At 44.1% G+C, this 15785-nt stretch overlaps 1 protein-coding gene and 1 long non-coding RNA gene across 3 annotated transcripts in view; one reads left to right on the top strand and one right to left on the bottom strand.

Moving 5' to 3' along the window:
* Positions 1-7885, top strand: part of LOC143830430 (uncharacterized) — an 88570-nt gene extending 80685 nt beyond the window's left edge. Inside the window, exons 2-4 of the long non-coding RNA XR_013228447.1 lie at positions 373-412; positions 2057-2114; positions 6948-7885. This is a non-coding gene — a long non-coding RNA (uncharacterized LOC143830430). The remainder of the gene's footprint in view (positions 1-372; positions 413-2056; positions 2115-6947) is intronic.
* The window catches only part of GPR176 (G protein-coupled receptor 176), a 49141-nt gene that overhangs the window by 7369 nt on the left and 25987 nt on the right, over positions 1-15785 (bottom strand). The gene's annotated exons all lie outside the window — the stretch shown is intronic.

Below are 15785 nucleotides of genomic sequence, written 5' to 3'. Positions count from 1 at the left end.
TGCACAACTCTCTCCCCCAGGAGGCACCCCATCTTAATCTATCTCCTTTTATTTTCCAAATACACAGAGAATGGGCATTTTGTCCTCTATGCTATTTAGGCACTCATATCTGGAAGAGTGGACACCTCTGTCCCATTCCCCCTTTTCCCTCCATTTACACCTTCAGCTTAAACTTAACTCCTGTTCCAAACTGGATTACCTGTGATTTATTTTTTATTGTTTCTGTTATACTGTTAATTTGCATAAGGAATGTGCTATTTATCTATGCTTTGTTTTAGTATTTGCTAATATTAATTTTGTACCAAATCCCTATTGTACCAGATCTCTCAAAACTCTATATTCCTTTTCTAACAAGTCCCTGTCATCCTACAGAAATCTACTGAAAATCTGCTACTTACAGCCACCTCTTAAGGTAAAAGATCTTGATTTTCCGCTGTCTGCACAAACATGCAAGTTAATTTTCTATTGCAGTCTGATCTCATATTCACGTGTTTGTGGAGGTGTGATCACACAATAAGTACTTTGCCTAATACTTAGCAGAACATGCAAATAGTTCCCAGTGGACAACTCCTGGTGCACATCTGATAGACATTTACAATGGTGCCCACAAAGACTTTATAACATGGATTGGCCCACAGGTGTGAAACAGCAGAGGGACCTTTATAACCCTGGAAACCCTGGATTCAAAAACCACACTGGCTGCACATGTAGGAATGTGCCTAGATTTCTTTGGCAGTGTTTACCAACCTATAGGTCAGAACCCAAAAGCCTCTGAAAATAATCACTGGCCATCTATCCATAATGGCTGCTCCTGACTTTTGCAACCTTCTCTTTCTCTGTCCTTCAACAGCCCAACCTCTGTCCTTCAACAGCCCAACCTTCTGCCAACATCTGTCATCTTCCTGCATCTCCTCTAACTCAGCACTCCCTCCCAGCATAGTATTGGTTTTTATCTTTTAAGACTACACACAGTCAGGGCCAATCTCAATTTCAATCTCCAGTTGGCAGATGAGGAGGAGACAACAAAGGCAGGTCCCTCCATTCTCAAGGGAAGCCTTGTGAACTGTCCACCCAGAACACTTTTTGTTATAACCCCCTTTCCTCCTTGTCTGCCACTGTAAAGGTCTTCCAGTGCCTCCCTATTTTTTTCAGCCATCATGCCACACCTCTTTAGGAGTCCTCAAACCTCAGCAAAGGGAAAAAGAGAACTGGGCAAGGGTATCTTCCACATCATACATTATGCTATTTTTTCACTTCATATTTATGTGTTTGTTTATTTATAGTCTACCTTTCTCACTTGGACCCAAGACAGATTACAAAGATATGCATACTAATTGATAAGAAACAAGTATAGTGTGTCCTGATGGTTACTAAAGTGAGTTTCTGAGCATTTTAGTGAGGTTTAGAGCAAGGGTAGTCAACCTGTGGTCCTCCAGACGTTTGTGGACTACAATTTCCATGAGCCCCTGCCAGCAAATGCCCATCTGATAAGTATGAACCTGCCAACAAAGCTGGCAGGTACTCATGGGAATTGTAGTCCATGGACATCTGGAGGACCACAGGTTGACTACCCCTGGTTTAGAGGAAGTATAATAACCATATGCAGCAGCTGTGCTGAAACAGATGGGTGCCAAGGTCATCTAGGATGTCAATAAACCTAGGACCAGCCTTAGATGGGTCACTAAAGTAAATTTGGGTCACATTACCAAAAAGCCATCATACCAAAAAGGCTGGGAACTACCCTTCTAGGGGATTAAGAATGGCAACGAACAGTACTTGGGGGAGGGTGATAAAATCCCTTCATCAGGAGTCCTTACAGTGGTATCCTGGCACCTGCTAATTGCTTTTAGAAAGTGGGTGGGTCATTTGGAACTTTTGCCTAGCAAGGCTTCTGATTGGCCAGCAGAGACTTGATTGGCTGTGTAGTTTTTTTAATGTTGTTTTGCAGCCATATCAACAGAGAGAAAGCTACCGTTAGACTCAAATGCCAAGCCCAATGTCCATGGAAACGTTAACCTAACAATATCTTCCTTTCACTAAAACAATCCAAACCTAGAAAAGTTCCTCATGGCTTGTGGAAGAGATCAGCAATATGATCATCAGCAGAAAGACAGGTAAATATCTCAAGAAGTTCTAAATAGGTGATTTGATCTTCTCCTGGACTTATTTTCTTCCCCTTTCTAGCTAACATCTCCATACAGCCACGTTTCTATTGCCAATCATTACATTCCCTTCAATGAACCTGGAAAACAAATTTGTTTTGTACTGAACAAGCTTTCCATGGATACAAAAAGAAGAAAAAAGAATGTTCCCATTTCCAAGTATTGGGATATCAGGTTAATGTAGACGTTTCTCCCAGTCACAGAAGTGTAATACTGAGTAAATAAATCTCCCAAGCAAATAAATAAATCTCCCAAGAAATATTTTTATTCAAGTAGATGCACAATCAGGTTGCAGTTGAAAGGAGAGAGAGAAGCCTAATCTAAAGAGGACTTTCCCTGTCACAAATGGCCAGCTTGTGTGGCATCATGTGTGTAGGAGCATGAAGACATTGTATCTGCAGGACCGTTTATGCACTGGGAACTTCACTGCCCCAGCTTCCATGCAGGAACACAAATTGGGGGTGGATGAGGTGCACTGGGCCAAATGCTCCCCCATGTGGGTGCAGGAAGAGGTGGGGCAACCTGCCACGACTAAAACTTGAGCCTGCAGCCTGGCATGAAACCTCCAGTGCATAAACGGTCCAGGAGAGACCTGTGTCTCCATGGAATGCCATTTGAAGTGAGGGAGAGGACAGAGATAGAGAGAGGAGGGGTCAACAGGCAGCTCCCAAGTTAAGACAAAGACAGGCATCCCATTCATTGAGAGAGCATCTATACACACTCAGAGCTGTTCTGTCAGGTTCCTGTTACGCTGGCACATATGGCACTGTGTCTCTCTCAACAGGGATTCTCACTGAAATTAATGTGGCCTGAGTTTCACTCCTTTCATACTGTAGGGACAATTGTTCAATATTCTTATTTAATTTAGAATCAATGAATTAACATTCTTTCTTTCTCTGCATCTCACTCATTACATGTCAACCTTTTATGGGCACATTTTTTTCATGCTAGTAAGTGGTACCTGGGGATGGAGCCAGGAGACATTTAGGGAGGGAGCTTAGCAGGGATGTGATATCATAGAGCCTGCTCTCCAGAGCTGCCATTTCCTCCTGGTGAACTGAACTCTGTAGTCTGGACTAACGTCAAATCCCACCTAGAGGTTGGCAGAAGCTCTGGAGAGAGCTTTTTTAGGTTTGTATCACTAAATTGAAAGAAATGGGGGGTGGGGGTAAATATTTACTGATGACTATCACAGCTGTATGGTTATGCTAATTCCTGCCCTTTCTTGCAAATTTGTATGGTTTTCTCTTTGTGATTCTCTAATTTGATCCTGCACAATGTTTGTGATTTTGACAGTTTTTCTGAGCCTGTCCTGGATTGCACTCCGTCCTACAAATACAAGCAATTCTTAAGTTCATCAGTTTGCAGAAGGTCAATGTGGCCCAGCTGGCACTTTGATGTTAGGCTTCTGGAGATTTTGTTCAGTAAAGTACTAAAGGGAAAAAATGTTTTCAATACTTAGACTTCTCATCCCAGTGTCTGTCTCTCATGTCAATTTCATCCCACACAGATGATACTGCTGCCCCTTATTTTGTTTGCATGCAGCACTGAAATCCTTATTTTTTTCCCCCACTGGGGATGCTTCCATTTCTGTCCTCTCCAATCCCCCTTTCATTTCAATCCCAGAAGGGAACTAAACCTCGAGCAGCTCCTTTTAAACTTTTCCCCTGTCATTTAACATTTTTAATTCTGCAATCAGATGCCATTGCACTGGGAGCTACCCCTACCCCTGCGGCTGCCTCCTTCATCCCGGCATGAAGCCAGGAGACTGGGGCCCTCAGCCCTGGGTGCAGCCTGGCGTGGGTGCAGAAGGCATGGCCATGGTGATGGTTGGCCAGGATTGGCACTGAGCCCTGTTTGCTCTGCCACCACCACACAAGTCATGAATATTTTCTTCTCAATATGATTAGTGAACTGCTTTTGCTGACCAGAAGAAACGTCCATTTTTGCCTAACAAACAAGAAGAATTTCTAAAAGACTCACTAGCTACAACGGTTTGAATTTTTGTCAGCATCTCAGTAAATTCATTTAGTCTTGCAGAACATATTCAGTCTGTTGTTTATTAACTATGGATCTGCTTTTCCATGCCTGGTAATTAGGTCAAATTGTACTGCAAATGTAGAGGGCGAAAGCAATTATGATTAATTGAGAGAATGAGTCCAGTATGATCTAATCACAATCCAAGAACAAGAGAAGGATAAAAAAGGACCCTTGGAGATCAGAGAGAGTCAGGTTAATGACTAGGCCACAAGGGGATTGTCCCTTGTTGCCTCTAAACTATGTCTAGTAGTTATTGCTAAAGGTTATACTTGCCACATGGAAAACTGCTCACTTGCCTTTGAAGGTTCTTTGATAATAAGCAAAGAATCTGGACAACAAAAGAACATGTAAAAAACCAGTTTAGGCTATAATCCACTTAATTTTTTTCATTTGTGTTTTATGTGTGCATATAGTTGCCATTTATATGGCACCTTTATGTTCTATGAAACTGCTCCCTTGTGTGTGTGTTTGTTGTACTGTCAAGTCTCTTCCAACTTATAGCAACTCTATGATTTAATGTCTCCCAGTTGTGCTATCCTTAACATCCTTGCTTGGGTCTTCCCAACTGAGGACTGTGGCTTCCTTGATGGAGTCCATCCATCTCATGTTGGGTCTTCCTCTTTTCCTGCTACCTTCAACTTTTCCTAGCATTATTGCCTTTTCATAATGTCTTGCCTTCTCAAAATGTGAACAAAGCTTCATTTACTAACTGTCTATCCTGAGGTAACTGTCAATGTTTTCTTCATTCCATAGGGTTGATATACTGCAGAGTGTTAAGTTTATTCTATACTAGTTACACTTTAGTTAAGACTGATTTACACATGTCCTAGAGCAGTGGTCCCCAACCTTTTTATGTCCAGGGTTCAGTCAACGCTTGATAATTTTACTGAGGCCTGGGGGGGGGGTCTTTTGCTGATGGACGTTGCCAGTGCCTGAGCCCCTGCTCCACTTGCTTTCCCGCCGGTGCACCTGACTTCCCACTGCCCACTGCGGGCCGCTGCCAGCAGCAGCTGCACGGTGCCACGCCAAGGGGGAGCCCCAGCCATGGCAGCCACCGGAGAGCACCAAAGATGAGCCGGCGGCAGAGTGGCAGTGCAGCCCCCGAGGCAGCAGCCGGGGAGGAGGACAAGGAGGAGACATGGCCCGGTACCGATTGATCCACAGACCAGAACTGGTCCTCGGACCGGGGGTTGGGGACCATTGTCCTACAGCAATTTTTTCCTAGCTCCTTGAGTGACTTTGAAATATACTTGAAAGTTGGTTCTTAATCAAAACATAATTTTGTTAAATGTACTTTTCTATATTTTACTGTATTTGTAGGCTGCCTTAACATGCCTGCCTGTGTACAGATTCCCCAACTTTTTAATATCTACCAGAACCTTTGGAATTCTCACACAAGGTTGTGGGTCTAACCATATCATGTTCAGGAGTAAGGTTATTCATAACTCTAGTAGCAATTCTTCAACAGCTCAAACAGAAACTCTGGTTAACAGGATTCATTTTAAAATTAACATATCTGTACACAGCCCGTGGCGCCACGGGCGCCATGGACTGAATAAAAGAGTAAGAGGTAGTGGGGAGGAGTTAGGGCGGGACCGGTCCGGGATAAAAACTCGGAGGGGCCAATCAGGAGCCGCAAAGCGGCTCCTGATTGGCCCCTCCAATTGTCCATCCCGCCCGAAGAAGGCAATGGGGAGCCGCGCGAAGCGCGGCTTCCCATTCCCTGCTTCACCCGCACAGGCACAGGTGAGCAGTCCGCTGCGCTGCCTTCTCCCGGCCGCCGGAGCGGCTTCGCGGCTTCGCGGCGTCTGTGACGCCGCGAGGCCGCTCCGGCGGGTGAGAGAAGCCTTTGGGGAGCTTCGGGGGTGGGTGGGCCTCGCCGGGTGGGCCTGGCTGCCTTCTCTCGCCCGCCGGAGCGGCTTCGCGGCGTCAGAGACGCCGCGAGGCCGGTCCGGCGGGCGAGAGAAGGCTTGGGGGGACGGGTGGGCCTCGCCGGGTGGCCCTGCATCAAACCGCCGCCTTCGCTTTCGCCTCCGCCACCGCTCAAGCCGCTGCCGCCTCCGCTCAAGCCTCTCTGCAGAAGATGGACGCCAGCAAGAAGACGCCGCAACAAGTAAGTGATCTTTTACTCTTCCCCAGCCTCCTAGCGCCCATTGTATTCAGGATACAATGGGCTTTTTTACTAGTTGTTTAATAATATTACTAGCTTACACACAGTTACCCTTAGTTGCTCAGCAAAAAACCTTGTACTGTAGTGGCAGCTGCTGTAAGGCTATTTTTTAAAATCTGAATACCCAATCCGATAGCCATAGAACCCTTGGTGGGCAAAAGCCTCATGTGGCCCTCTCCACTTTCTAAAAACAGTTGGTGGATACCAGGAAAGGTATCAATGAGTACCATGGGCACCACAATGAGAACCTGTGAGATAAGTATGATACTATCATAACTTCAAGTCTTGCTAGGGCTGCTCTTTATTCATACTGTGCCCAAAATTAATTGTTTGGCTCAAACAAATAGTTCTTTTATAGAAATGTTAGTGGAGGTTAAGGGTAAACACTCCTTTCATAAAATCAGGATATTGGAAGATTAGGAAGGAAGTACTATGCAAGTATAAGAGAATGAAAGAAGCTCAATAGTATGTAAGAAAGAACCAAAACACCTCTATGTGAAGCTCAAACTAAGCTCTCTTAAACTGAGGGATTTGTTTACAATATTTCAGTTCTGTCATCTATTTTCTCTCATCAGATGATGCATGAAAAGATCACAGTCCTTACAAAACCAAATTGTGCATGTTTCAACCAATGTTTTACAGCTAATTGATCACAACGGGAGAAACTGAAGTACATGCTTATCTCTCATACGGAGATAAAAAAGAAATAAAGTGATCAAGGTTAGCTGAATCGGACCCATTCTGTATTGCTGAAGCAATCCAAGAGCACAGAGTTCTTTCCTATTAGCATCAAAGTTTTATTCTCTTTACGAGTACAACAACACGGGCTGCTACTCTCAGTTGCCATAGCAACAACACTTTTATGAAGCTAAAATCATTTTCTCAGTCAAATCACAGACTTGGTGAGTCATTTATTTTTGTTTTATACCTAACTCAGCAAATGGAAATCTGCTGCCAAGTTTGAAGCAACCTGGGCCCCCTGTTACCAAGGTCTCCCTGCCTAGGCGTATAACTGTCTAGCCTGACTCCATCTTGGCTAAACTTGCACTTTGACAGCTATTTTAGGATATGGTAACATGTGGTCAAAACTTTGGACAGGACACTAATTCACCAATGGGACATCTGCATGTATACCCATCCTTGCAAGGACTCACAAAGTTGAGCACTCATCTTGGTCTATCAACGCAATTTCATCAGCAAATGCAAGTCCTCTTGACCAGAAAATCTAATTATTATAAATCAGCCTGGTGGGTTGATGACTTTTAGTGACTGTGATGGCCTTTCTCACTCACACAGAGGGCTTTGAACTGTTTCATTATGCCTGATTTGTAATCCTTCATTACAAACTGACCCTGTCCAATCAGCTTCCAGCTCCACAGCTTCACTTAAACCCAGAACTGCTGTTTTAAGCAGGTCCTCTCACTGACATTCCATCAACCCTCATTGGTTACTCTTAGGTAGAGGTGGAACTAAGCTGTTTGTCACACTGAACTTGCTTGAATGTCTCCTCCCAACCTGCCTCAGGCATGGATGAAGCCTCCATCCTGCTAGCTTTCTTGTCCATCTGGGATATCCCTTCTGCAATCACCTTTTTTTACCCTTCTGGGACTTAACTTGAAAGTTGCTCATCCTGGACTCACCCTGACCTCCTGTACTTTACCAGTCATTTCTTTGATATTCTTTTGTACTGTACCCTATAACATTCCCTGATTTACCAGCCAAAGTGTCATGGTCATCTTATTCCCTCTGCTTGCCCAGAATCTGCACCTCCACTTTTCTTTCTTTCAAGCTCTGCCTTACTCTTTTATTATTTCTCATGGCCTTTGAAAGTTCTGCTCAAAGCCCCTTGTTTTCAGTCTCTGAATCATCAAAAAGAACAATTTACTCTGCCTAGCTCAGCAGACTGAGGATAGGTAAATTTTCTACTTGCTTTTCTCTTTAAAGCTCCAGTTTCTACTTCTTTAAATTCCTTGCTCTTCTCCTTCTCCTCGTGGCTGTTACCGGTCAATGCTTGACAATTTTACTGAGGCCCAGGGAGGTAGTCTTTTGCTGAGGAACATCGCCGCCTGAGCCCCTGCTCCACTTGCTTTCCCGCCAGCACCCACCATCCACTGGGGGCGCTGCCAGCAGCACCTGCGCAGTGGCATGCCGAGGGGGAGCCCCAGCCATGGCGGCTGCTGGAGAGCACCAAAGGTGAGCCGGCGGCAAAGTGGCAGGGCACCCCCCGAGGCAGCAGCCAGAGAGGAAGACGAGGAGGAGCCGCAGCCGGGTACCGACTGATCCACGGACCGTGACTGGTCTCCGGACCAGGGGTTGGAGACCACTGCTCTAAAGCATATCACTGAATCAAAGAAGATGAAGTAAAAGGCATGCTGAGATATGGTTCATGGTGATGTAAAACTCTTACTTGTAGCAGGCGTGCAAGAATTAATGAATGAGATGCAGGTTTAATTTTTTTTCTCAGAATTGGTTAACAAGAGTTACATTATTGAAACAGCTTGTACAAAAGAATTCCAAATTATATATTCTCTATTTTGTAAATTATGTTACTAACTCTAAAAGTTATGACTAACTTTTGTACTTGCATCTGTCTTCATGCAGTCTGAATAACAGAATACCTGGGGAGGGGGTGTTCTTTATTCAAAGGTCAGCTTTAAACTTGAGAAGTGCTGTCAACAAAATGCACAGATGCTTTCTCATTTTCCATAATGCCTGAAGTAGAAATTGTCCTTCTCCCTTTCACTCACACACACATGACTCTACCAACTTCAGCATCGAACCGCAAAGAGAAATGCTTGATATGCCCTTCGCAGGTTGTAGAGAAAATACTACCAGGCAATTTTATTTAAGAAATTTCTATCCTATCTTTCCAACATTATCAATAGTTAACAATATTGACAGTAACTAGTGACAGACCATTCAATAAAATCAACAAAAACATAAAATCATCCATTAGAAACACTATGCTTCAAGCCACCACCTGTTTAAACACAACATAATATAACTCAACTGCTTCATATGCAGAAACAAAGTTAATATGATGGAAGGTATGCGGATCATGCTTACAAAGCTAACACTAATGCCATAAATGGAACCCCAAAGCAAATTGATAACAGAGTTGATGCAAGATTTATCATGTACAGTCATCCTGCATATCAGCAAACAATGCATGAAATGCTACATTTTGTACCAGTTTAAAAATGTAAGTTATCGCGTAAAGCAGCGGTCGGCAACCTTCTGGCTGCCACGGCCCGCTGCTGCGCCGTAAGGGGAGAGGGCGGCTCAGGGCCCCACACAGGCGCGGCATCCCCAGCACAAACGCACATGTCCGGACTTGCCGCGCATGCACATTTGCGCCCCCACCGGACGCAAACGTGCATGCGTGGCAGTCCATGTGTGCGCGTTTGTGCCACTGGCATGCCGGCTGCTGCGGCTCTCTCTCCCCACCCCTCCAGGCCGCCAGCAAAGGCCGCCAGGCCGAAGCGGCCTATTAGCTTGCGGCCCGGCAAGCTTCTCTTCCCCCCCCCTCCCGAAGCAAGAAGCTTGCCGGGCCTGGCGAGCTTCTCGGTGCTGGGGGGGCAGGAAGAGGGAGCTGCAGCCCGGCGCCAAGGCCTTCGCAGCCTGGCGCCGTCCCGCGGCCCCGGGGTTGGGGAGTACTGGCGTAAAGCATATTATGGTTGTCATGTTCAGAAGCTACTGAAGCACAGCAAGATCAGACCAATTCAGAAGGGTACATCATAGAAGATACCCGTGGTATAGAGCAAACAAGCTTCTCAACTGAATACAGTTTGTGCACCATAGCTCTTAGCATATCAGACAGGACAACCATAACACCATCTGTTATACGTAAATTCAATGTAGCTGTGATAGTGCATTTAGCCAGTGCCATTCCACTGTAATGCTCAGTACCACCTTCAGTTATCTAGTTACTGAAAGTAGGTAGGTGGTGAAGATGAACATGGTTACTTATTCTACCAATAACAGATAGAGAAGAGACCTATGGTGCAAATAGCAAGAACTCACCTTGGATCCTGGGATTCCTGTGAGAAAAATAGGTATATAAATATTTCGAAGAATATTATTTCTGAAATGCTGGAAAAGCCATGATAAAGCAGTAATGCAGTGATCTAGCCATGCCCTTATTCATATGTCTACAACTAGAAACTGCATTCTTATTCATATCATATAGTGAAAATACAAACAACAGTTTTAACTGAAACTAAGTTGAAAAAAAAATAATACTCTATGGCGGCAGCTCCAGATTTTGTATCCTGGAAATCTTGTTGTTCTTTAATTTACTACTCTATTAGAATCTTGCTCCTTTACTGCCTGTTTTCCCTTAAGAGGAATATAAGAGGGCCCCCAAGATCCCTGCCCATCTTGGTTATTCAAATATAATGATAGGAGGCTGGGAGAGCCTCTCCAGGAGATTATCAACCTCTCTCTCTCTCTCTTTGGGGGAGTTCCTGGAGGGGCTTAAGGAGGTGGTGGTTCGTCTATTACTAAAGAAATCATCACTTGATCCCTGCAACCCGGCCAATTACCCCCTGGTTTTGCATCTAGCATTTCTGGGAAAGGTGATTAAAAAGTCTACGGCAGATCAGCTTTTGGAATTCTTGGAGGAAACTTTGGTCCTTGTTCCAAACCAGTCTGGCTTCCACCTCGGCCATGGGTTGGAGACAGTGCTGGTCACCCTGATGGATGATCTTCAGTGCCAGCTGGATAAAAACAGTTCAGCTCTTGTGATTTTAGATCAGTCAGCAGCATTTGACATTGTCAACCTGAAGTTGTCAGTGCACCGCCTTGCTGGAGCCAGAATTCATGAGGCAGCCCATCAATGGCTATTTTCCATTCTCTGGAATTGGTCACAGAGGGGGCAGTGGATGAGGATCAATCACATAGTTACCAACTGACCATTCCCCCACAGGGGGGAATACTTTCCCCCACATTGTTCAACTTCTTCATGAACCCTCTGGGCCAGCTGGTCTTGAGTTTCAGCTTGGGTTGTCTTCAGTATGCTGATGATGCTCAGCTTTATCTCTTGATGGACAGCCACTACAACTCTCCTCCGGAAATATCTGCCAATTGTTTGGAAGCAGTAATGCTGTGGCTCAGGAAAAGCCGATTGAAACTCAACTTCTCCAAGACAGAGGTCCTGCAGTTTGGTAGGAAAGGGCTGGATCAAGAAGCACGCTTGCCCAGCCTGGATGGGGTGCAAATTAATATCTCACACTCTGTCAGGAATCTGGGGGTGATCTTTGATGCCTCCCATGCAATGTAGGCTCAGGTCACCAAAGTAGCCCAACTGGCATTTTTCCATCTGTACTAGGCAAGGTTACGAGCATCCTATGTGTCTTCAAACACCTAGCCACAGTGATCCAAGTGACGGTCGTCTCCAGGTTGGATTTCTGTAACTCATTCTACACAGGCCTACCATTGTCCCTCACCTGGAAACTGCAGCTGGTACAGAATGCAGCTGCTAAGGTTCTTACTAGAACAGAGGATACATATCCAGCTGATGCTGAGACAGCTGCATTGGTTACTAGTTGAATACCAGATCAGGTTCAAGGTTCTGGTATTAACTTTTAAGGTCATCTGTGGTCTGGATCCAGTGCACCTAAGGGACCGTCTTTCTCCCTATGCCCCCTTCTCTGAGAGTCTGGACAAGCTGGTGATCATGCACCCATGGGAAGTTTGTCTGGCCTCAACCATGCCCAGTGTCTTTACAGCCCTGGCCCCTGCTTTGTGGAATGAGCTACTGGAAGAGCTATGGGCCCTGTTAGAGCTAACTTGTGTAGTGGTTAGAAGTGCTGATCTCTAATCTTGCGAGCAGGGTTTGATTCCCCACTCCTCCACATGCAGCCAGCTGGGTGACCTTGGGCCCGCCACAGCACTGATAAAGCCGTTCTAACCGAGCAGTAATAGCCGCTCTGAGACTCCTTCGGGGAGAAAAAAGTTGCATATGAGAACCAACTCCTCCTCCTCCTCTTCCTCCTTCTAACACAGTTCCACAAGGCCTGTAAGACAGAGCTCTTCCATCAGGTTTTGGGTTGAGGGCTGGCTGATAGATGATCTGCCCTCTCCTTGAGGACTCCCTATAACATCACCTCTGGAGGCTGGGTATATTGGGGGGGGGCGGGATTTGGCTGTGATTATTAGTTGTTGATTTGTGGAGGGGGGGTATGTTTTTATTGTTTTTTTATTGCTGTTATTCACTGTGAGCCACAGGTCAGGAGCCTAAAAATTATAATTATAAATAAAATATTAAAAATAAATAATAGGCAGGAATTTTTTATTATCCCTTGCCTGAACTGAGAAAAATATTTCAAACAGCAACATTTGCATTATAATTAATTGCAACCAATTAAAATTACTTCAATATCTGTTTCTTGCTGCACACACAAAAATGTTAATGGCTCATCTCCATTTTACTTATTAAAACTGATGTGCCAAGCAAAACACAATTTTATCCACCTACAAGACTGGCAATGTTGCTGGTTAAAGATAAAGGTATCCCCTGTGCAAGCACCAGGTCATGTCTGACCCTTGGGGTGACGCCCTCTAGCGTTTTCATGGCAGGCTCAATATGGGATGGTTTGCCAGTGCCTTCCCCAGTCATTACCGTTTACCCCCCAGCAAGTTGGGTACTCATTTTACCGACCTCGAAGGATGGAAGGCTGAGTCAACCCTGAGCCGGCTGCTGGGATCAAACTCCCAGCTTCATGGGCAGATCTTTCAGACTGCATGACTGCTGCTTTACCACTCTGCGCCAACAGGGGGCTCTTGCTGATTACTTCTCAAAAAATGCAGTTATTTCAAAACAACATTGTAGATAATGAAATTAATGGAATCATTTCACTCCGATTATATACCAAGCTGAAAACCATGTAAGAATAATTTTTATTTATTTTTCTCCCTTTCAATCTTTATTTGATTTTATTACAGATGAGGAGATACCCTTCATCTATGTCTAGTTGCTAAGAAACAGAACATGATGTTGGAGAACAAATGCCAACAACAGAATAAAATAATTTCCCTCCCCACACCTACACACCTGCCTAAAGTTTGCATTGCTGCCCAGTGTTTTTTTTATACCATAAATAAGAGCATAGATATTAAGGCAGGGGAAAGGGCTGGGATCCTCAAGCAATTACCTGCAAAAGGTGTTTTTTATGCACACTGCATGTAAACTGCCCATCTACTGGTGCGTTCCCTGGGGGTGGGACTACAGACATCATGTCTGTAGACTTCTGTTGGAGGGACCGCACCGGTAGATGTTCCACATCAAAAATGTATGCAGAATGTAGTATCAGGTAAAGAATTCTACTTCCTATATCAGGATTCCTGAATACCACAGCTTCCTTCTTAATCAACTTTGTAATCCTTGTGAATGTTGAGGTACTTGAAATGTATGACTACCTGCTGTTAACAAATAGAACTATACCAGATGATAACACACAAAAATTGTGGACAGGGGAATTCCCATCCTGCACATCTTCACCCTCTATTTTCCAGCCCTGTCTCTCCCTCACCTCTGTTTTTCACCCTCTTCCCAACTCTTTCTAACCCATCCATCCATTTTTTTTTACTCTCCCCCCTAACTACTGTCTCTCCCTTTCCTTACTACTGCTCTCTCCAATCTTTTGGATTTGCCTAGTACCTTGATTGCTAGGCAACCCCACTGTTCCAACTGTGATCTTGTGAGACTTTATGATATCTCAGTTGATATTTTCCATTGTTTTAATTGAGTTTTGTGATCCCCCCCCCGAAATCTAGGTTTGACCCCCTCCCATAAAACACTTTTGTATATAACTTATTGTGCAGATTCTTTTGATCCTCATTCTACGGTGAAGTTCATAATTGGGTATCCTGATGAGACCCAACCTTCAGTTCAGCAGTTTTATATTCTACAAAATATGAACCAATAAACTGCTTCAGTCCATTGATTATCAACAAATTATGCCAACAATTGAGAATCTTTCAAATGATATTGTTCATTATGGCAAATTATATATATGGCATGTTGATATAAATTCAATATTCCTTTATCTGTAAACTTAGTTACCAAAGAGGAAAATTCTCACAAATTCTTGTGAGGATAATTGAGGAAATGAGATTTTGTTTTTCTTTTGTGAGCTGATAATAAAGTTTGATTGCTATGAAGTGGAGAAAAACTGGATATATAAAGGAGATCATATGGGGTAATGGTTTGCGACACAGCAAGAAGTTTTACAGTTCTAAATTATGCCCTATTTTGGGAAATCACTCCTACAATAGAATGCTATCATTTATAACTCCCCACTGACTATTAAAACACAGTATTCGTGACTGTTGCCTACCAGATCCTATGTTATAGATACAGGTCTCATTAAGCATAATTTCTGGCAAGCAAGAGGCACCACAAGAGAACAAATTGTCTAAAAGATTAAGGGAAAACCAAGTTACAAAGCCAACATGCCCTGACTTGCTTCAAAGATGACTGATCTTTTGCCTCCTTGTGTATACTTTGGCATAGTCTGTACCAGCACCTGGCAAAATTGAGCAGCTGCCCAGGATTCTTGGTCTAGTGGATCTTAATACCAGACCTGGCATGTCCTGCAGTCCCCATGGTTCAGTAGACCAGCAGATGAGCAGATTAAGCATTGCTGCAGATTAAGAATTAAAATGAATAAATAGGACGTAGTAATTTTCCATTAGAGGCTGTGGTCTGCTGCCTTAGTGCAAAGCTTCACTATATTCAGGATAAGAGTCTGTACTGACAAGAAAACATGCTCCTTAAATCCCATGCATTTTCTGTAAATTCCCTTAAGTATCCCATCCTTCTTAGGAATCTATCTGAGAATTAAGATGGACAAAACTGAGTAAACGTTCTTGTCTATAGCAACAAAATTCCAGCCTCGGACCTTCATCCTGATGTCAGCAGCTTTAGCCTAGTCTCTTCCATAATTTGCAGGGAATAAACTGTTGGCAAAGTAATTTACACTGCAACGATGCACAACCTGATTAAAGAGTAAAAGTTTTATTTATGAATTAATATACTTGATAGGAAAGAGGAGAGATGAAGATGGCTTCCTAAATACATCTCTAGCTGAGAGACCTAGGTAAAACTGAGGGCCTTTTCGCACAGGGATCTTTGTTGCAAATTGTTTGCGGAATGAAAAATCGCCATTTAAAATAGTGGAATTCATCGTTATGCATACCTGCCTTTGTAGTGGAATCAGTTGCGTTTTTTAGCGTTTCCCACAGGCTTCCGGTCTCGGCAGAAATCGCTAGAAAGGAAGCGCTATTGCCAAGCTCATCCCGCCCCTGGCCGTCAAGCAGCCAATGGGCAGCCGTTAGCATGCTCCCAAACAGCCCCTTTCCCTTTAAGAAAGGTTTTTAAAAAAAAAAAAACGACCCATAGCAATGAATCT

This window comes from Paroedura picta, chromosome 2, assembly GCF_049243985.1.
Source record: "Paroedura picta isolate Pp20150507F chromosome 2, Ppicta_v3.0, whole genome shotgun sequence".
Taxonomy (NCBI): Eukaryota; Metazoa; Chordata; class Lepidosauria; order Squamata; family Gekkonidae; genus Paroedura; species Paroedura picta.
This window is presented reverse-complemented; position numbering and strand designations above follow the sequence as displayed.